The sequence below is a fragment of the Macrobrachium rosenbergii genome, chromosome 41 (assembly GCF_040412425.1).
Source record: "Macrobrachium rosenbergii isolate ZJJX-2024 chromosome 41, ASM4041242v1, whole genome shotgun sequence".
NCBI classification, from domain to species: Eukaryota; Metazoa; Arthropoda; class Malacostraca; order Decapoda; family Palaemonidae; genus Macrobrachium; species Macrobrachium rosenbergii.
The window spans coordinates 82,070,353-82,093,929 of record NC_089781.1 but is presented as its reverse complement, the minus strand read 5'-3'; the positions used below and the strand labels follow the sequence as shown (position 1 = coordinate 82,093,929).

The window sequence follows — 23,577 nt, the reverse complement described above, 5'->3', positions numbered from 1 at the left end:
AAAAGCCTAATATAAAGCTGTAGTTAAAAACCCTAAGGTCCAAGATCTTAAAAATGTATTTAAGGTCACGGCAGTTTCATCCGCAATTCTACAACCACCTCTTCACGACTTGAGTTACAGATGTGCCTCGTGTGAATGCCCTTCAGTCTTCGTCAATTTTGAGTTTGGGATGTTGGAACCCAGAACCAGCTGGGTTCTTTGTGTACTTTATCTCGCAATGCGTTTGTTTTGTTTTGATTATGAAAACATTGTGGTGTTATAGAGAAGTTTAGTCAGTGTACTTCGTTCTTTTTATTTAGCTTCCATAATTCAATCCTAATCTTGATTCTCAAGTTACTTGGTTAGTTGGTATTCGGTGGCATACATATAATCATTTCATCCAGTAAGGCTACCTGTGGCGGGAATTCCAGTTATGTCGTCTAACACTTATCTCGCACCAGCTCCAAAATATTCAACATCGAAGCGGTTCAGAAGTCTTCCTACTTATTTTTTCCTACAAGAACTAGCGTGGTCGATTCATGCTTATTAAGACTCAAGCTTGACGCACTATATAAATACAAAACTGGCAACAACTCTATCACTGGAGTATAATCGATTATAAAATACATACATATCGAAACCGAACACCTCTAAAGAATAACATGTGTATGGATAAACAATTGAAGTCATAAATCTTCATGAGGACATCCTACTTGTTAAGATCAAGCTGGATTGTGTACTTTTTGTCTATATAATATAAAATAGGATGAATTTCAATGAAAATTAGCACTGTAGCTGCAGGTATAAAAACTATTTCATTAACAGAAAAATGAGAGAGAGAGAGAGAGAGAGAGAGAGAGAGAGAGAGAGAGAGAGAGAGAGAGAGAGAGAGAGAGAGAGAGAGAGAGAGAGAGAACCAAATTTATTATCGATTACAAATGAGCTTCCAATTTTAACGAAGAGGGGGGAAAGGTTTATCGCAGGAAAATGACCACGACAACATACAATAAAGTGACATTCTAAGAAAAATATAATACACATTAATAACCTCATCTGATTTGCATGCCATTTGATGGGTGATGGGGGTAGATTTAAACACGAAAGCCGTCATAATTATGCAATTATGCCATCTTTTATGGCCGCTGCCCCTCCCTCGGGAGTTGTATTAATGACCAGTCCGGGCTAAGGCAAAAAAAGGGCAAAAACACACAAAAACAGCGTTGTTACAGTACGGCTACACATAATTGCTAAAAAAAGAAACCCAAGTTTTTTTCACCGACTTCCACATTTTTAATTAAACATCCAACTTTAATTACTGCTTTCCTTCTAAAGTTCCCCAATTCGTCAACTTGACCACACACTGGGTTTACTAGCCAAAAACAGAGAAACATGTAATAACTGTCCTTACAAACATCTAGCACGCAAACTTCAAATGACCCAAGACCCTTTTACGTCAGATATTGGTTAAAAGGGTTTTATACACTTGAAAAGTCTATATCTATATATATGTATATATGTATATATATATATATATATATATATATATATATATATATATATATAAAAATTAACTACTGTATATGTATAACTATAACTCTATACATATATATATATATATATATATATATATATATATATATATATATATATATATATATATATATATATATATATATATATATAAATTAGCATACTGCGTAAATGCAAAAGTTGGCAAATTGACAGCACAGTACTAGTATAATAAATATGACGTAACTGATCCTTGATTTAATAAGGTTGAATAAAATCTGAATTTTAAACTTTTCAACTTTTTTAACTTTGGACTTAACAATTAAAACAAATCCGCCACATGATAATGATCCATACAGCAGTTACTTTGAATAGGTTAAGCAAATCAATTTCAGTTTAAAGTCAAAACAATGGGACGGTTTGTCCGTAAGTATCAACACCACTTGTAATGGGGCGACACAGAAAGCTCATCAAGCTTCCTACCAAATAAATATAAAGAAAGTTATTACTTATTAAATGGGAATGGTGGAGATGAGGGTTGCATACTCAATTCAGATTTAATTTGGAATGAAAAGTGAGGCAATGTCCGTAGCTATGTCAACAGGCAACAGACTTCCTACAAGCAAAATGGATGCAGAACAGTCAGACTCAAGTGATTCGTCGCTAAGCCCTTAAATATTCAAAACGGGCATGGGGACAGGAGAGGGAGAGACAAAATTTAATAATAACTGCCTAGAGTTACCCCTTTGTCGACTTGACAATTCACATAAACGGGCTCTTTTTCAATTTCTTGCCTAGTCTTATATCATCATATTTCTCCCGTTTAAAAGGTTTTTTTATCCTTAAAGCCCTTACGATAAGGGATACGGTTCCTGTCTAAATGGTTCCTAGGTACTCAGGGGTAACAAATCAATATCCGCACATACAAAACCCAATAAAATTTTAATCAGCACTGTAAATTGCAGTGAGAGCTAACTACAAGTGACACGGAAGTCACACTACCCTTGAGGATTAAGATCTATTGACGAGGAAAAAAGCTTAATAAAACGTCCAAATTCTGAACGATAAGGCAAGCAGGCGCTTCCAACTATGTATAATATTTACATTACCGATAATGCATCTGATTGCGTGTTTAGATGTCTACACATGAAGATAAAAATTATCATAGTATTAACATACCTCAGAAACTCGTTGCGTATGTCAAAAATCGTCCCTGTTTAACTCATGCACGCGTCATGTTGAACAAATCGAATACCAAAAATGACGGAGTAGCCATGGGTCAATACTACTGAATTTATAATAAGTGCGTGTATGCTACATTAAGCCCCTACCTGAGGCAAACTCTAAAACTTGGCTTGGTTTACTCAGTTATATCGTGTAGACCAGTGGTTCTTAACCTGGGGGGCGTCAGCAATTTCCTGGGGAGGCGCGAGCCCTAATGAAAATTTAAGAAAGTCTCTAATTATATCCGTTATTTCTTAACAAGAGAGAGGAGCTAATATTCAGAAGTTTATGAAAAAAAAATGTGAACGTATCGCCTTACCGTATAACGATAGTTTCCTATAGTCTACAACTTTAGTTAGACTCGTTGGGCTTACCATCTTTTGTAATTATTTACCTACCTCCCTATCCCTCGAAACCCCTTCTCTTTCTCTTTTTTTTCCATTTTCCTTTAAATCTGGGAGGTAATTTTACTCATAGATGCAAGAGGGGGCACGGTAATAAAAAGGTTAAGAACCACTGATGTAGACGTTATACACAGAAATACGTATGGAAATAAACTATTCAAAAAATGCGTTTATGGTACGGAACTCTTACAAGGCTTCTTATAATTACTTTCCCATGATTAAGAGTGAAATAATAACCTTTCAAGACACAATCATTTGTAAATGAAGATTTGTTCCACATCACCCTTCATTATTTCCCAAGCATTTTCAAGCATTGGAAAATTACAAATATGTTTCTTAGCGCCGTCATCCAGGGCATGAATCATTCCGGTGACGAATAAACAGGTTTTTCCATTCACTTGTCACCGTAGCCACTAATTTAATTCAAAACTTATGGAATAAAAACTTCATGACCATGCCAAAGAGAATCTCAAATGTCGTGGTAACTTAACATATCCTCATCAAGGTAGAGGGTCACTCAAGACCAAGCAGAAAGCTAAGTTGTAAAGTCGACGATTACAAGAAAGTCACACTGTAGTCTGCAAACACTCCATAAATCAAAATAGTCACATTTATAGGACTCTAGTGATAGGGGCAAGCTACTACAAATACAGTTATACATGAATAATTTTGACCTCCACCAATACCAAACTATTTAAAATTGAGGTTCCTAATCAAGAGTAAAGTCTACAAACCACAAACCTTTGTCTGCCAGACAACAACTGGTACTTGTGAGTGAAGAAAATCTCACAAATTCCAAAAAATATGGTCTCACGGAAAAACGAAAAAATTTGCTTTGCTTATGATTCTACATGGACATGTTTTCTGCATATATTACTCATTATTTTAAACGTAACGGCTATAAATTTTCATTATGATTATAAGAGCAGAGTAATTAAGGAGGCGAATACATTACTGAAAATTATCATTAACTATGCAACACACACAACGTTCCAATTAGAGGCCCATAAACTCCTTAATTGTTCTGCATATAAAAGGCTCTTGCTTAATCCTTTATTACAGTCTTTAACGGCATAAAATACGGTTTATAGCACTTCACTTAAATTACCTATTCCGACTATGTTTCAAGACTCCTACATTATCATCGGTCCATCATTCATTCACTTTGTTCTTAAGGAGACCATATTCACGAAGATTAACAAAAACCCCCATAGATAAAAAATATCTAGGAAGTCGTTTACTGATATTCACTACACTAGTACAACAGGCAAGTGGGTTTTAAACTAAGACGATAATGAAGAGAGATTTGTGTTCCAGGTAAAATCTACACAAACGCGCAAGTTCTCAGAGCTTACTTCAAGCAGCGGAAAAACTGCCAATTCTGAACTATTGCCCAAAAACGAAGACATTACCTAATACACCTACAATACCTAGGACGCCCTGTCGCCTCAATACCATTAAAATGTAAATTTTGATGAAAATCCACTGTCTATGGCAAATGTAATTCTTAAAAAAAAAAAAAAATCATGAAAACGGTAATCTGGAAAAAGCCTGAATCAGAACAGGTCAAAACCGAATTTACTTGAAAGTCAGAAAAAGAAACAAAAACTAACAGCCTGAGGCACACTGGGAAAAACGACTTAGAAAAAACGAGATTATCTAATATATAAAAACACGTGTCCTAGTGAACAATAACGAGACTATCTTTTTGAAAAAGCAGGCACTTAAAACCGAACGACCAGAAACTTCAAAATTTGATGCATATTTCAAAAGACAAAGATTTCGACAAACAAGTGGCAAAGTACAATACCATGTTTCATACGCCCAGATGGATCAATAACAGCACTGATAAAGCGACTGATAATATGGTGCATGATAGAGAGAACTCGCCCAACAACAGGCGCCTCACGCCCCTCCCCACCCAACCACCCCCACCCCTTCCCCGTCACTCTACCCCCTCCCTCCCTTTTCCCCTCCGCCCCCTCTCTCTCTCCACACACACAAAATGACCAATTCATGAGCTGTGTAGACATGGTCAATACAAGATCGATAATCGGATACCAATTCGCAAGGGAGTAACTTGGAAAGGGTACAAGAATAGAGCTACTGCTACTCTCACAGTAACTACTACTACTACTACTAACTACTACTGCTAACTATTACTACCACTACTACTGCCATTAACTACTAACAATACAGATCATAAAATTACCAAATAATGATTTTACCTAATAATGCAACTAAAAGAAATGGCATCCGCTACTGTTAATACTACTACCTCAAATCCCATTCATCTCGAAACAATAACATACACATGAAAGAAAGCAGGTATATCTACCAGCAACAAGAACACGGTAATACCTCCAGTATTTACCGGAATATAATTACAAATTTTGTCAGAACACTTAAATTCTGAAATGACCTTCCATTCTTACATGATTATATTTTATTGTCATATGAAAAAACACTCCCTCTGACTTGCAATTTCGTATGAGACTTAATACAATTAAGATCTTCCTCGCTCCTACGCGATGATTTTTGGAATCTCAGCCAATACCCAGTTTCCACCAAACTCATCCTCCTCCCCACCCCACCCCGACCAAAAACCCAATAAAAGCCTGGACTGGCATTGGGGGGGGGAACTAAAAGTATAAAGACCGGAACAGTGCTATTAACTACTCCACAAAACGACCAGTGGCGCTATTATGATGATCCACCAGCACACATCCCCTACATAGCCACAACACAACCCTTCGACAGCTATATCCCCCCTACATCGACCCATCCCAACCCAATATCAAAGTGCGCAGCCCATGGGGCTGGAAGTGTATTCCACTCACGGCAGATCCTGCGGAATCCTTCCCCCACCACCCCAACAACTTATCCTCCTCCGCCTCCCTCCCCACTAGCCTTTGAATTACCTCAGGTTAATTGTCCTAGCCACCACTCAATACAACAGATTAATTGGCGGTTGCTGCCCTGTCACAGTGAAGTGGGGGGAGGGGGATTCAAACACATGGGAAAAATATGCGTTTACGCAGCCATACAGATAACTAATATATAAAAACCAAAGGTGTTTACCAAATAAAAATAGATAAAACTATAACATAAGGTTCACGCCATCACCCGCGGTCTAGTGGCCTTAAAAAAGAATAATTATATCACACAATAAAACATTAACACAGTACTGTGAAATTCACACCTCAACTTTTACTGACTGAATCATGAGAATCTCGCATGTAAAAATCAAACACCAACCGAAAAATCTCCTTTCATTCAAGACACCCCGATGCACACACACAAAGAAAGGCCAATTCCTATTTATATTGGAACCAGCCTGCAACAAAACGGCAAAGGCGATAGGAAATTGATCCTATATTAGATAAAAAAAAAAAAAATTCATTCCAGAAAGCTCCAGTTTTCCTAATAATGTGATCGTGAAATAACGATCCCATATACATGATTTTTTCTGAATATCACCCTCCTAACTGACCTTCTTTATATTTAGATCTTCCTAGTACATCGCATCAAACAAATAGCAAAAGATAAAGGTAATTTTAAGTCTCGAGTTTTTCTCAGTGAGATACAATACCGCACAGTTTTCTATAAGTTCGCCCATGTTATCAAATTGCGAAATGACCATCCATCCAAATCCTCGAGACGAATCGTTGAACTTCAGAAGTTCAAACTTGGTGCAACTTTTTTTTTTTTTTTTTGGAATAGGCTGACACGAGTCTCACTTTAAAGTCTACTTGATATTTGTCTTATACATTATCGATTCAATTCATCTTCTTTTTCTTCGTTACTTCTCGGTTGTGACTTATTCTTCACTTACAAATTTCCTTTTCCGCATTGTGCTGTTTTCCTTATTGGGGCCCTTAGGCTTGTGGCATTCTGGATTGCCAATTAGGGCAGCTTGGCTTGTAATAATAATAATAATAATAATAATAATAATAATAATAATAATAATAATAACAACTACGTAATTCTTCACCTCCCGTCTTCACCTGTCCTTCCTCAACCCAAAGCTAGACTCAAACAAGAAGACCAAATTGTGCGAAATTGAAAATAACAAAATTCCAGAAGAGACAAACGGTGGCCCGAGAACTACAGGAGCTAATACATTAACTATTGTAATTCTGTGCCATACAATCATACAAAATATACTGACAACGGATAAACCAGCCAATAAACTGGAATGAACCGATTCCCATTAAATTACTTAAAACAGAAAACCTAAATAAATTCAAAAGGTAACGTCACAATTCTATTAGCTGCAGTATTTTATCTATGAAGCATAATAATAATAATAATAATAATAATAATAATAATAATAATAATAATAATAATAATAATAATACTTAAAAATCAGGGTCTCATTCCAAATTAGCGCACGAGGTCAAATTTTTATAGATCATAAGAAAAAATCTAAACTTGCTCCATAGGTTTCCTACAGCTAGAAGTACTGCCATTTTTGGCACTGCTGTTGAGGTGTCATTACGGAAACAATTGAAATTTCATCGATTTATCCAAATCCACATACACTCAACACGACCTTACCCATCACATCCCCCAACCACCACTAAAACACGCAACGCTGCCCAGGTCCCGACACCCCCTACAGGGTTCAAAAGTCACAATTAATCCGAACAACGAACAGGTGTAGTTGTTTCCTTTCACCCATCCGCCCACCACAAACCCACTTAAATCACCTGTGCCAACTAGGGGAACTCGCATCCACGGTGTTTAACTCGCCCGTTCTTTGAGCGCGAGGGTGCATATGTGTACTTCCTCAACTCTCTACCGATGTACGCCCTCCGCCCTTGCCAAATGGAAGTCATGCGGGCCTTCGCCCATCTAGCGATAACAACCACCAAGCTGAACATGATTTATTCAAATTTCTGTTCTCCCTTTCTTTTCGTCGCAACACCACCACGGGAACCTGCTTTCCCTCTCCGTGTGGAGGAACACAACGGAGGCTATTATGACAATCTTATTTTAATGAGGGGAAACTATCGATAAAAGAAAATTATAATTATACTAGACGAACAGTGTCTTCATTTCATATTTAAACAAGACTAATTTCTAAGATTCAATCAATTTCAACTTTACATAAAGTTTACGTCACAATATCCTCACAGCATCTTCAATGCTATATAATACACTACAGCATTCCAGTCTCCCAAGGCTCATTTCTATACTAACAAGGTCATTCAATATTCAAAGAACTATATAAGACCGTTCAAAACATCTGAATCTTATGTAACAAAAAGTAATTCTGTTCCCCAAATGCAATTTTTTCCTCGACTTCCCGTTTCACATTCACATGACATCATCACAACGCACTTTCCCTATGAATGACCCTAAGCAAGACCCAAGGAATAGTACCAACTACTCTCAGAAAAATCGCTTACATTAATTCCAATTCTTTTCCTCCTTGTTTCTGATAGAGCCGCCTTCGAGAAACAATATCAATTATGAAGAAAAGGGAAATACGGTTAGAATATCAAAACCAAAAGCAAATTAGAAAGTCTGCTATTCTCAGAGAAACACAAAAATTTAAATCAGTAAAAGTACGAGCAACTTAAAAAAAAAACTCTTGATATGATAATTTCACAGTAATAATAACAGCAGCAAAAAGGCGCACACAAAAATATACTGAAAATAACAAAACTTGAAATTGAAAAGGGGGATTCACGTAGCACATTGCCTTAATGAGACAATTCCCTTCACGAAGGACAAAAGCAAGCAATTAAAATGCACACAGAGGGGCCTCTTAACAACATGGAAAAACAATTCCCTGCAATTAGTGTCATCATAAAGGACACAGGAGGCCACAGGGTCCTTGTGTACCACTAATTATAATTATCCCTTTCTTGTCCTCAATCGAAACTGGTGACAAATACGATTTTGCTCAATATAAAACCTGATAATTTGCAGTTCTCAAGTATGAAATTATCAAAGCATATTACCCACAAAAAATATTACAAATTGCATTATATACAATAATGAATCACAGCAGACAGAACACCAGTACAAGAAAACAGCATCAGTGGCTGGGATGGTGCATGGGCGATGTTGGCCTACTTTCGATATAACCTTTTGATATAATTATAAATTTAATTCCATGATACAAAACACTATAACTCCTGGCTAATTTTTAAGAGCCAAGTATCATGACCCAAATGCCTTTCACTGTACTATAATAGCAAAACACACAAACATTTATAATCTTCGCAAAAAACCTACTACTTCAACCTACTGTATTTTGCCAGCTGAATTATCTCATCTTTCAGGGTATGAAAAGAGGATAGTGAAGATTACTTTAAAATATGACTGTTATTTTCAATATTAATCAATTCTGTCCAAACAAAATTATCCTTTAAGTAAGTTTTAAAATCACAGAGGCTCATCGGCAACATATTCAGCCAAAGATTTCTCTCAACAACCGCATCTATTAATCATCACTTTTTCAACTTAGCATAACTGAAAGTGTAAGGCATAGTTACATGAAGAATATGAAGCTGATTGCAAAAAATTTTGTGTGTGTGTGTATTATTCCATTAATGATCTATGGGCTGTAACCTTACACACAACATAAATCATCAATCCAAATTAAAGTGTACCTGTGGGGAATACTACGAAAAATTTCCTTGCCATCCCACCATTTACATATTACCCCAGACAACGTAACGTAAGTAGCATACTAAAGTTATTTAATGTTCTTGGCAAAATCCCTTCAGCCAAGGCTGCATTTCTTTTTATTTTTGTGTTTTCACCACCTACTGCACTATGAAATCTTCTGGTATTTTTGGTGAGGCTTAAACTTCTTTACTGTGACTAAAATGCTGCATTCACCTATGATTATGATATTTACTTCTCGTCTTCCTTTACTCTACAAACTTTTTATCTATACTTCATCATAACTCTTGTTGGGGAATATCACTTAAGTGTACCTTATATGGAATACTGTAGATGGCACAAAAGGTTCTTGGCAACGTTCCTTTACCCATAGTTCTATAGCTACGTCTTTCAATTTTCAATAGCTCATTTAGGACGAATCCTTCAAGCAAGCCCTATTAAAAGTCACAAAATGTGACTTAGCAGCTTTTGTTTCAATGATTTAACACATCTCGCTTTCCACCTGACCTGGAGGCAATGACCTACAGCAACTTTTGAAGAAAATTACCTACACTAACTTCAGGAGACACATGGTGGCAAAAATAGAACAATTTGTTGTTGGATCCTTGAAAGGATGGTTCACAACTGATAAGTCAAAGAAAGTAGCCATGCCCCTCTCAAAGTCCGACAGTTACTTATGAGAATTTATGTGGGTGTGATTCTATAGTTTGCAGCTTTACTGAAATTGTTTTATTTTTACACCGCACAGGTAATTAACTAGCACACTTTTAATCAATCACTTTATAACAATGAACTAATAACAGTAGAAACATATAATTTACAAAATTTCATAGTCTCCATAAGAGGCTTACATGCAGTGAATGCATTGAACAATCACACAATCAAAGATGACCAATTCATAACCATAAAAGGAAAACAAGAAATAACACTACTAAAAATTTGAGAATTTTCCACATCCAAACCTGCATGGCAGACTTGTAAACATGTTTCTCAACTTGTTTTTGATCTAAGAGAACACTGCTAAAAGGCAGTGAGCTATAAACTTCAAGCTACTGAACCAATATATTTTCCAAAAAGTTTTCCAAAAAAACTTGATCAATCAAACCAAGTGAAAATTAGCACCAGTGAAACAAAGCTTATGGTGACTGGAAAGGAAGCAAAGGAAATGCTAGTCAGGAAAGAAGCCAAGTAACTACTGCAGGAAACGAGTGAGGGTGAACAGAATGTATCAGATGAAATTTAAAGATATGCTTCAAGATTACAAAATATGCATGGAGTAAGATACTTTCTATACCAAAATTGGGAAGAGAAGGAAGAGCAAAATTCTCTGTGGTAGACAAACAGGCCTTACAAAAGATACAATATATATGTAATTTTGTGGATAAACTGTATTGTGAAGCACAGATTGGGAGCACGTGAAAAAAAGTAGCTGCAGCCTGGGAGACAAGGTGAGAGATCACTAGACTATTGGTAAATAAAAATATCCCATTTGTAGGGGCAGACATAGGATGAGTATATCAGTCCTGTGTTACTCTAAGCAGTGGAAACACACCATTGTCAACACCCAAATATTTTAGGTCAACTTCCTTGTATGGGGTTAGGCAAGACATAAGTTACCTTCACTGTCTTTTGTCCCATGCACTTTCTGCCAGAGCTCAAATTAGTCTACATCTTCATCCATTCCTCCTTCCTTGATTTCCTGGTCCCTCCTACTTCAAATACTCATTCTCATGTTTTCCATATCTACTGCTTTTCTGACAGAATGTTCCTTATCACTTTTCATCAAATATCCAAACCACCTCAATCTCTGAGATCTCAGACTTTTTCACGGCACATTGACACATCTCTACCATTTCCCACTCATAGTACTTTACAATCTTGTTACCATAATCCAGTCACGAATCTTTACACTGTGGTCACATCTTTTCAAAATCTCCTCCATTTACTTTATCAGCACCCATGTTTCTGCTGCATAAAGCAGCACAGGCTTAACGTACCCATCGTAAGTCTTTCTCCTCTCTACCAACATGGCATTTTTATTCCTAAGTGGTCTAGTTATCAATCTACACTGATTCATGCTTGAGCTACTCTCTTACTGCCATCTCAACTTCACAGTCCAGATATCACTATAGTAACAAAAACACTCAACCTCTTCTAAAACATACCCATCGTTCATAACAAGGTTCTCTACTCCCCTCTCTCTCCCACTGGCTTTTATAAAATATTTCAGATTTAAACATTTTACTATACAGTGTTACTTTCCTAAATGTGCTTTTTAGTCTTTCTTTAAGTCACCTTTGTCATGCTTACGCTGACTTTCTGTCCTCTCTTCTTCCTTTGAAGGTTTTCATATACAGTACTGTACTGTATATGAAAACCTTTACTCCTGTTACTTTTATTAAGTCACTTGTTTCTCAGGATAATGCAGGGGCTTTTCAATTTTTCACCTTCCCAAGGGTCCTTTTAACATCTACAGCTGTTAAATTCTCTATTGGTTCTAATATTATTCCAACATCTCTAGTTCATGTTCATTCAGAGTTTTCAAAACACAGTGGAAACACAGGCACTGACATAAATGGTGAGATTTTCAACAGGTTTGACTACAGAATATTGCAATTCATGGCCAGAATGTGGTGGGAAGATCATAGTATGAAAGAGAAAGTGGTGATGTCCAGCAGCCAAAAAACACACTAAGATCTCAATGACTAAAAAGATCTGAACTGTGATGAAAAGGAATGAGGGGCCTGTAGGTCTAAACAGCAGTAAGACAATTTGGAAGTAGCAAATAAAAACCTGTAGGGGGCCCAACAAAACATAGACAAAGATGACAGATGAAGACCTAGACCTGGTGGGCATTCATATAGAAGGTGCACAAGACAGGGGAGACTGAAGATATCTCATTTCATTTCTAACCCCACAAAGAGAAAAAATGACACAGAACACTGATGATAATGGTAATCCAGCCTATCTTCCTGTTTCAAGACAATTCTACATAGTTAACTGTGATCTTAGAAATTATTTCAATTAATAAAACTTGAAAAACTAAGGTTCTGAAAAATAAATGTTCAAGAAAAGAATGAGGGTAATTTTGCTTGTGCCTCCTGTAATCTGTTCCAGTCACAAATACGAGAAAAACAAATTAGCTTAAAGGGAAAAATTGACATACACTTATATGATGAAAGGAAATGAAGTCACTACCCTAACACAAATCCTGATGAAGCAATTGATCAATTCTTAATAACATGAATTATGATACACGTTTAGTCTTCCAAATATGAGCCACATAAGATATACATGTCAACATCACACCACAGTCAAATCTATTAGCCTACTGGCTACTGACTTTTTTTTTTCTACTATCTTTAGTACATCCCATTGGCTATCTGTGGTAAATTAATTAAGGAGTGAAGAACCCCTAGCAGGGGCCAGTGACTGCAATTCTATACAAAATGGTTCGTGCTCATGAGGTGTGAATATTTTTTCTCTTTATGCATGAGTTCAAATCCCTTACAAAAACTAAATAGCTATAGAGACAGAAGGCCAATTAATGATCCTACCAAGCTTTCCAACCATTATCACCTTCAACGATTAATTGGATCCAAGATCACATTGGAATGACAGAAAAAAGGACCTTATGTAAAAACTAAACATTAAAAGTCAATTTCAAGAACAACCATCATAGCTGTGCTCAGTTATTCACACTGCTCACATTGCCACAAGAGTTAGGTGATTTTAGGGATTACTGTAAGATCTATGAAGTATAGATACCTAAAAATGGGTAGTAACCCCATTGATATTCTTACCGGAGTAGAAAAAACCTTTAACAATAAAATGTGTAAGTGACAGGTGATACTGTTGACAATCAGGCGAAATAAAGAAATCCTCTCAATAACACTAAACTCTGCTAAGGAATGCAGTGTTAATTGTAGTTTGCTGCCTTCTGTCATACCCAGTATTTGTGTCTTGGCAACTAAATATAATTTCAAAAGAAATCACAGACTGACTGAATTACATCTATTGCTGGTGAGTCCAAACAATACACACTGAAATCTACTAATCTTCTTCAGTGATGAGACAGCAGGTAGGATAATGCCGTATGGTTCCTCAGAGAACCTACAGAAGACAATAGCAAAATCCTGATTTGGAGGAACTAGCATTTTCAGAAGAAATTCCCCTTAACACATGAAAGACAATGCAGAGTTTGTATAACATCATGAAGGAAAAGCATCTGAGAGGTGACAGACATACACATAATCTGTAACCCTTCCTTGCAAGAACAGACAACTTTTCCCAGTTTGCAAAAGAGCAAATTGGATAGGAAAGGAAGTAAACTTACAACTAGGCTATATTACATCAAATACTGTACAAAAGAACCATTTGCTAGTAAAAAACTATGATTGACTCCTCCTTTTGACTAAATATTTTCTGTCCACTAGCATGGGAAAACTTTTCCTATCACAAGGTTGTTACTTTACTTTCGTCATAAGTCTTACTATATACTGTACTCTAATCTGTGAGCGTGTATTCTTTGGTTTGAGATCCCCATAAAGCATGATGAAGTGAAGTTATCATAAATTTCAGAGAAAAACTAAGTTCTTTGGTTATATGCACTGACATCTGGTTCATGATGCCTTAACCTCTCATCGCTGACAAGTGGAAATGACATTAATAATCAGGCTTTTCAGCCTATGAGAGTGCCCTGCACTGTCTATAATCATGAAAAATGGTACAATTTGCACAAGATGAGAAGTCACTACTCAATCAATGATATTACATGTCGCTACAATGACAAGGCAAGATTTATCACACAGTCATAAAAAGATGACATGTCAGGTAGCTTTGGATACCTGAAACCAATGCTACTGATATGGTGTTGTGAAGTTTGCATGAATACCTGCTGATACACCTATGTAAAGGCTATAAGACTTCACTTAAGTAAAGGCACACAGACTATCAAGTGTCTTGGTAAGCTTGTAACCAGTCAACAGACTGATACTACTATGTGAAGAAAATGTTTCTGCAAAAGACATTACTGAGGTTATTGTTAGACTTTCTAGTCATGAAATTTCTTAATGCCTTGCTAAGACTTTCTGACATGAGACAAGCATAACTAATTTTCCTAAAGTGTAGACTGATGTTTATGTGAGAGGCAATGAAATCATGATTTAGGTATCATTCTAAACTCCCCTGGGAAAGTAGCTACAGTATTAACTTTCTGCTCTATTGCACGCTCCTGCTTTATGGCCAGTGGCTTACTCTGACTTAAACAGATTGGCAACATCCTCTCCATCCATCTCATCACACCCAATTTCCTAAAAAATCCTGGTATCATTACATATGCTCTGTACTTTAGAATAAAGTTCTGAAAATCTTGCAAGCACACAGAATAGCCTTCCTCCACCAGGAATTTATCAATGACTGCTTCTGCTCATCCAAAGCAACTATGTTAAAAGTTGGTCAACTTTCATGTGCAACTTTCATGTGCATGTTCCTACTGAACTCCTTTACAATACTGTCAGGGCTAAAAAAAAAAAGCATTGTGTATCACACAAAAGGATAAAAGTTCCTTACGAAATGTCTCTAAAACACAGAAGCCTGCATCAGAGGAACAAGATAGCCTATCTTAAGACCAACTTACAAATTACAAAAAAGAGAAAGAATCTCTCCCTCAAATCTGCACCTTGATTCATTTAAAACCTGGCTGAAAAATTTCACATGGACTCCTCAGAAACTGAACAGCACTAGATTAACTGTGGTTCTGAAGAGGAGTAACAGCTACACAAGTTCTCCCTGGTTCTAAAAGAGCATCAGATCACATCACAAGGTTACTTGATGCATATACATTATTGGCAAAATTTCATTCATTCTGTTCAACTGCTCTTGAGATACTGTATTCTACTACCACACGCAGAAGAGGGAACTTTCTGATGTTTGTAAGATTCATAATTGGCTACCAATTTGAGGCCTTGGCAGAGGTAGGGCATCAACAAAGTTTTACTTGTACTGCAGCAAAATATTTGGTAGTTACGTGAAGAAAAAAAAAAAAAAAAAAAAAAAAAAAAAAAAAAAAAGCTGGAAATATCTGATGTCTTGCAGCCAAATCATGTTAAAATCTATGGCATTCATAAAAGGAACATATTTCATTTTAACTTTTTCTATAAAAAAAAAAATATTAAAATCTGACTGACTGCCTACTACAGTCAGAAGACCATTACATACCCTTACATCAAATTGGTACTCTTATAGTTCAGTACAGTATTCACAGGCTTTATCCTGGAATTGTCTATCAACAGATTATCAAAACTATCGTTTCTGAGATCAGAGCTTAGCAAAAGGCAATGCATAATGAGCGTGATTTTCCTAATGCAAGTTATCAAATTAATGCTGAAATGGTACATGCTCTGTGGTCATTGCATTACACTAGAACTAGCGTAAGTAACAGGGCATGTAAGATCAATAAGGATACTGAGTGTTGTCGTCTATATGTGATTCTAACAAGACTACTACAGTTTGTTTTTGAAATTTGAGGAAAGAACAACATTATGGCTAAGTATGACCAGAGGGCTGACATTATGCAGTGCCCTTGGCAAATCCCAATCTGTTCTCTCCATTTACAGAATGTACCAAAGTTCACATCCATCAGTGTTATAGGAGGAATACTGTATATAAATCATACTACTAAGTTGATACACCATCAGAAGTACGTTTACCAACAAGAGGTAAATCTTTCAATTATTTATATTTTCAGTTTAATAGAAATTTCTTAAAATTACTCAAAACTAAAAAAAAACATTTGCAACTGAATAAAGTCACTGCAATTTGCCAACTAATGAAAATCCACTAAAACTTCAATCTTTCAAAGAATCTGTGAAGATGATCAAATTCACATCTACAGTATTTATTACAACTAGATTGCACAATGCTAATTTGCTTTAATAAAATTTTAAAAGAAGACTACGTAAAGCTAAAAATATAATGCATAAGTTGTGTTGAAACTTACCTTTATTTGATGTTTTACTTGTTTGGAAGACTTTGGAAACACGGAAGCTCTATTCTATGGGAAGGGCAGCCTGTAAATTTAAAAAGAAAATTAATGAATTTTTCAAGTAGTACTTCCAAAAACTACCTGGACCTCTTAAAACTTACAATATTCAGTAACCAAAATAACACAAAATCAGGAAAGGGTTCCCCATAGAATGAGCATCTTACACATATTACACTTGCAATAAAACACATAAACAAAAGCTAATTCTGTAATCGACATTTAAAAAATTAGGTCACTAATACAGAAGTTGTGCAAGATATTCTTGTGATTATTATTATAAAATACCAATTCAAAACTTGTCCATCTCGATAATTTATACAGTCTGTCTCAATTATTTATCCAAGTACATAACGTTACCTATATTTCACCTGAAAACAGAATAACCAAACCACCTACAACAGCTCATATACTGAAAACCATACCCTGGAAACTGCCAAAGGATTTTATTTCATCAATAAAGTACTATATATCTCTGTATACGAAAACATCAAGAACAGTAATGCAACTGACAATAACTGACTAAAATGAAAAATTTTCTCCCCTAATTTTTGCCCAGCCAGTAGCCATAAACGTGTTGGAGATCAGTATATATATTTATCAAGTAGTTAGAGCTCTATAAATGTTGCCTCTTATCACCTCCCATACTACAGACTATCTTTTACTCAATGAAATTATGTTGCAATATCCACGATTACTGTCCCATTCCATGATGTTAAATCTTGAATCACCATTACTAATGATAAATATACATGAATTTTTACCTTGTCTACCAACATTTTTCCAACAAGATTTCAATGCTTATCACATGAGCATTGTACATTTAAGGAGGGGAGTTACTGCAGCCTAATGTGTTATTTTCTTTGTCCATTTTCTTTATAATTACAAAAGTTATCATTAACCAACAAGGAATGGTTTTTCAAATATTAGTGTAAGTCTACCGCTGATACACTGCTGATTTCCAAGTTTTGTCAGAGATGTAACCTTACCTGCCCACCAAATTAATGCAGTTTCTTTTAAAAAGCACTATCATGTCTGACTAATGTCTGTAGATCACTTAGTCACATCTTAAAGATTTTCATATAGCCTACACAATGGTTTATGGTGCTTTTGTTAAAATCGTGGGTATCTATGGATTCATGAATTGTGAAAAAGAAAAGATTTCAATTTAATACTATACTACTCTTTTCTCTTCACAAGCAAGTCCATAATTTTTCCTACTATTAATTTAGTTCTATCCTCATTCATTATGAATGTAAGAAGTTGAAAAGTTGAAAGGCTGTTTCAAATCAATGAAATAACAAGTGCAAGTAGACCTAGCACAGGTCCACTTGTATTTGTTATATCATTGACTGTTTTCCATCACATCTGTAAGAAGTGCTAATTGTGTAAGTTTCTATTACATAATACCTCACTTCTTTTTTCTTTCCCGCATACATTTCTTGCTCTCACTTTGCCCATTATTTCCTCTATATCACATTATGAACTTAGTCATATGTCAAAACAGCAAAAGAGAAAAACTGCATTAAAGTAGGGATGCCAAATGTAGAGGTAAACATGTTTTGAAAATGGCCATTATCCTAGGGTACTTAGAAAGTAGGTGATTTTTGATAAGCGTGTCTAGTTTTTTCTGATAACCTCCTACATGCCTTCACAAACCTGATATTAATTTCCTTTGGAAAACTTGGTTAACTCATTATAATTCTTTCAATTCTAGAGGCATGTTAAACTTGGAAAGTTGGATGTGCTATTCATTCACCTGTGGATACTAATGAAGAGGACGCAAGGACTCACAGTACTTTTGATGTTTCATATTAATTGCCACCTAAGCCAAGTAAGATGAGAGACCCTAGGTTAGAATGCATCCCAGTTTCACTTTTTTAATATCAGTGACCAAACAAAGAAAGGTTAAGCCACTGTTGTCAAAGTTCTAAGTTAACCAAGCATTTTCAACAAACTTAAATGTTAAATTTGTCACAAAAAAAAAAACTAAGCCATTGTTGTCAATGTTCTGAGTTAACCCAGCACTTTCAACAGACTTAAATGTTAAATCTGTCTCAATAAAAAAACTATCAGTAAAATTGGATTATTCCATCATAGATTTCAAAATAACTTTTCTCCCCATTTATGATGAATTTTTGCAAGTTGAAAATACCTATGAATCTTAAACCAACTAGGCTTATAAAAAGCAATAGGCTAGTGACTCTTAATACATTTATGCAACAAATACATTATTTGCATTCTTAGGTGTTGTCATACTGCAAAAATAATAAAGTTTTGATTCAACTATATACCAGTTCCACAGTCCACCCAATTCCACAAGTGCTTACATCAAAATTGTGTTAGCCTAGACAGTACAACCCTATCACCATAGTGCAACTGCAGTGTCTGACACACTGCGGTTTGCAGACACTAGGCTACAGGCCTGATGCTGATTTTGACTCACTAGACCTAAGCTATACACATGTTCTAGGCTATAGGCAAGGCCAAGAAATCAACATACAAGTACTGTAGTCAATTTCTCTTAGCTCTGAACACTGCCTTATACTTCTGGGCCTAAATTTAAAGGTGCCTGCCTGACTCGTAATACCAATTTCAGGTAGCAGCAATAATCAGGGACAAAGCTAGCCTACCATAGAAACAGCCACATTGTTAAATTGACTATAATGAAAAAATGGGGATATGCTGGTCAAAAAGTGGCACGGTTTTTATGTAAAATACACCAAAATTCACCTACGATCCATTAACCAATTAGGCTATGATTAACCTCGCCTAAGTAAACTGTTGGCCTTGCCTGAGGTAAAAGTTCGTTTCTGGTCCAAACTCCAATTCCAGAAGGGCTAATACTAAACACAGCGAAACAGTGCTTCTTCTTCACTGTTTCGCAGTGTTTAGTACTAGCCCATGGGGGTTAAATGCATTTTACCATGTTTAGTACTAGCCCCTGGGGGGTCGAGTGTCCCTAAGTGCATTTCACAAAACTGAAACAAAAAAATCCTCAATTGTTTACATATATTTTACTTTTCACAATATTAGTTTGCAAGAATTAGGCCTAGCCTATGTAGGCCTATATAGAATATTTTTTTCATTTTTTTATGATCTGAAAGATACAAAAAATCAAGAGGGGATGTTCGGACCGGAAACGAACATTATCCTTGCCTCGCCCTAAGAGGCCAAGCCCAACTAGGCTAAGCTAACAAGACTAGCAAACCTAGCCCTAGCTCAAACTAGGCTAAGCTACTGAATCTACAGAAAAAAATTCTTTGGCCTTTTTAAACTAGCCTAGGCTACCTGCTGGTTAACTTGAGCGACTGTACAGGGTCGAACTTAGCCTTCAGTGTAGCCATAACAAAACAATGAGATGGGCTGCAGGATAACATCGCCTGCTACCTCGGTTCACTCCTCAAACTTATCTACAGTCACGCTAGGCTAGACCTAGGCTACGCATCAACATAACTGAAAGACAGTGCCTCTAATCTACAGTTTTCACCCATAGCCTATTAAAGACATTCCAGCTTCGATAAACTAGGGTAGCTAGGCCTAGCCTATCATCAAATATGAGCAGCTTGGGTAAAAGTCTAGGGCTACCCTAACAGGATAGCCTAGGCCATGTGGGTTCAGGATTGCCTCTTATAACTGAACGTGACCCAGCGAAATTAGCCTAGCCAAGAAATATGGAGATTATGTAGGCTCACACCTCAGTCAAGATGGCTGCAAACAGCTGATCACCCAAAACACCCGAAAAACATCAACACGTGTGCAAAAAACCTCGCATCAATAACTCCGCACGCAACAACCGGATAATCAAGTCCACAACCCACCTGTAGCTCCCCCACAAAACAATCTGCTGTATAATCACTCCTGCATGATCTCTCGGCAAGTCCTATTTATAGGATGTGACCACAAATCAGAAATAAAAACTGCATGCAGTGAAGTACCCAAATCTTTTTTTTTTCTTAAATTTCGATTTACTCTCAATAACAGCAACTGGGTGCTGTGCGGACGCGTCGCATGAATGACCTACCTGCAGGGTCATCTAGGGGGATCTTAAGGCAAAAAAAATTCAACAAGCCGGGCTGAAACAAATGGTGAAGCAGCTAAAATGTGTTTGCGAGAAGGCCGCAGCCAAAAGTAATTGCTGCAGTAAACAAGGGAGCGTTCAAAACTCCAATTGTTGTTCATCGGTGTCTGTACGCAGAGGAAAAGCGCTTTCCCGTCGCCGGGGTAAGTACGCGTTCGAAGGAATTTAAACAGACTGGACAAACATTCCACGAGATGTACTAAGTCATCGCCCTTTCTCTTTTAATTGCTAATAATTTATGAATACGTGCTGAAAGAGATTTTAATTGGTAAGACATGTAATATCCTCCTTAAAGAGCAGTTTTAAAGCAAATCGAAGTTGTGTTTATACTTATGGAGAACTTTAGCTGTCCGTTTTCGCTCGTTTTCTTATTTATTGAACGAAACCGAGTGAAGCAACATCATCAGCGTCAGCGCCACCTATCTCATATACCACATTATTTACACTTACTTTTAATTAATTTTGGACGATTCCAGGATAATTACGTATGCAAAAAGTGTTCTCTTTATTTTATAAAAACATTATCGATTATAATGGGTAACAGTCCGTTTGCCACGTACTTCTTTAATCTTATCTGGATGTTGTTTATATTTGTGTTTACATCAATCAGCTGGAATGGAAGTTAAAAAAAAAGTTGCTCCCGCAACACAAACGAATATAAACGGTAACTTTGCCAAATGACTGACGCGCCTGATTTGAATCTGCCGGTAAGACAACAAAATAATTTGTCAGCCCACGCATATATATAGTGTACATTATATACTGACATACACACATATAAATAGATATTACGATACCAGACGATGAGGACTGTTAATCCTAGAGAGCTTGTAACTTTTCCTGAATAAATATCTCTGCTAGACACCATCCAGTTTTAATGAGGTCCTGTTGCGTTTGTATTAATGCACAAAACAATTGTGTAAGTAATAAAGTTAATAATATATATATATATATATATATATATATATATATATATATATATATATATATATATATATATATATATATATATATATATAATAAATATCTCTGCTAATACCATCCAGTTTTAATGAGGTCCTGTTGTGTTTGTATTAATGCACAAAACAATTGTGTAAGTAATAAAGTTAATATATATATATATATATATATATATATATATATATATATATATATATATATATATATATATATGATGGCAGGAAGAGAAGAGGTGAGTCACAAAACAGGTGAAGCAAGGTAGATAGCATAGTTATGGTTAAAAAGATTGGGAAAAAGCTTAGAGGGTTGGTTTATAGAGGCCAAGGTGGGTATGTGTGAAGGGATTCTTGAGTCAACTCTCGTTATGGAAATGAAGTGTGGGTGTCGATGGCAAAAAAAAAAAAAAAAATTGTTGAAGCTGCTTGTGTTGTACGTGGCAATAGAACTGCAATGGTGAAGCATACAGAGAAAGAGGTAGGGGAAGGGAAAGACCTTAAAAGCGCAGAGGCACGAGAGTGTAAGACAGTGGTGACTGGTGTGTGTTTATATATATATATATATATATATATATATATATATATATATATATATATATATATATATATGTGCTAAACAATTTACCCTGACAAGATGTGGTTCCAAAAAAAATCAATGCAACACCACTGACAACAATTAAGATTAAAATAATATATAATAAAAATTAAATATTCCACTAAAATATCATTATTAACAGGCACAGTGACATCAGCCAAGGGGCCTCATAGCGGGGTAGTGCCGTCAGTGAACCCACGGGGTGCACTGTAGGCATTACTATAGGTTTTTTGCAACGTCCCTTCGGCCCTTAGCTGCAAACCCTTTCATTCTTTTACTGTACCTCCATTCATATCTTTCTTCCATCTTGCTATCCACCCTCTGCTAACAATGATTTCATTGTGCAACTGCGAGGTTTTCCTTCTGTTGCACATTTTAAACCTATTTACTCTCGATTTCCATTTCATCAGCCAAGAGGGAATCCAAAATTGGGGACCGAGATATATATTATAACAAACTACTAATGTAAAACTAGAAAGACATGGCATGATGAAAAAGGTCAAGGAATGTCATAAAAGCATTTCACGACATGCATTAAACCTTCTTATCTCAACAGACCCCTTCCTGAGTGTGTACTTTAACATTACGTAAAACTTCAAATATTTGCAAGCAGTAACGAAATTACAAGTCATATTTGCAAGTTGCAGAATGTATGGGTCACACACGCCTCATTTAACTGCCTCGTGCTCTGTCACTAAACCCTTTTACATGATTGCTTCATTCAAGAGCAAAAAATTATGTCATAATGTAAAACGGAAATGTATTTTCCTCATTTTTCAGTTTTTGGATTTATTATTATAAAGATACGAAGATTAACAAGCCGCTAAGAGGCATAAATATTACAATGCATTCTATAACTCACTCCAGAAAATACCCCTGGATGACTCAGATTTTTTCAGATATATGATCTTGTGTTTGTTCGCATGCCTATTTCTGTGAGCATTTATTCATACTTATACACTGACGTTCATTTATCCTGCATTACTGTATATATATGCATAAAATGTATCTGATTATCCACAAGAATTATCATACACGTGGATGTCTGTACAATCATGGCCTCAAGTGATAAGTCTGAAGACTCATGTCACTTTTAGATATTCCCCGATGACTATAACAATTTGGCTGGTGATCAGCAATCTTGC

The 23,577-nt window shown here is 36.1% G+C and overlaps 1 protein-coding gene across 6 annotated transcripts in view; it reads right to left on the bottom strand.

Moving 5' to 3' along the window:
• CHES-1-like (Checkpoint suppressor 1-like) overlaps positions 1 to 21,025 on the bottom strand; it is a 176,249-nt gene extending 155,224 nt beyond the window's left edge. For 2 of the 6 annotated variants that reach the window (XM_067084515.1, XM_067084516.1), the window contains exons 1-2: positions 20,825 to 21,014; positions 16,759 to 16,828 (exon numbers count right to left, since the gene is read on the bottom strand). The gene's annotated coding sequence lies outside the window, so the exon portion shown is untranslated. Of the gene's footprint in view, positions 1 to 16,758; positions 16,829 to 20,621; positions 20,758 to 20,824 lie in introns of those variants that run through there. The other 4 variants (XM_067084521.1, XM_067084513.1, XM_067084520.1 and 1 more) reach the window with 4 other exon arrangements.
• Between the last annotated feature and the right edge of the window lie 2,552 nt (positions 21,026 to 23,577).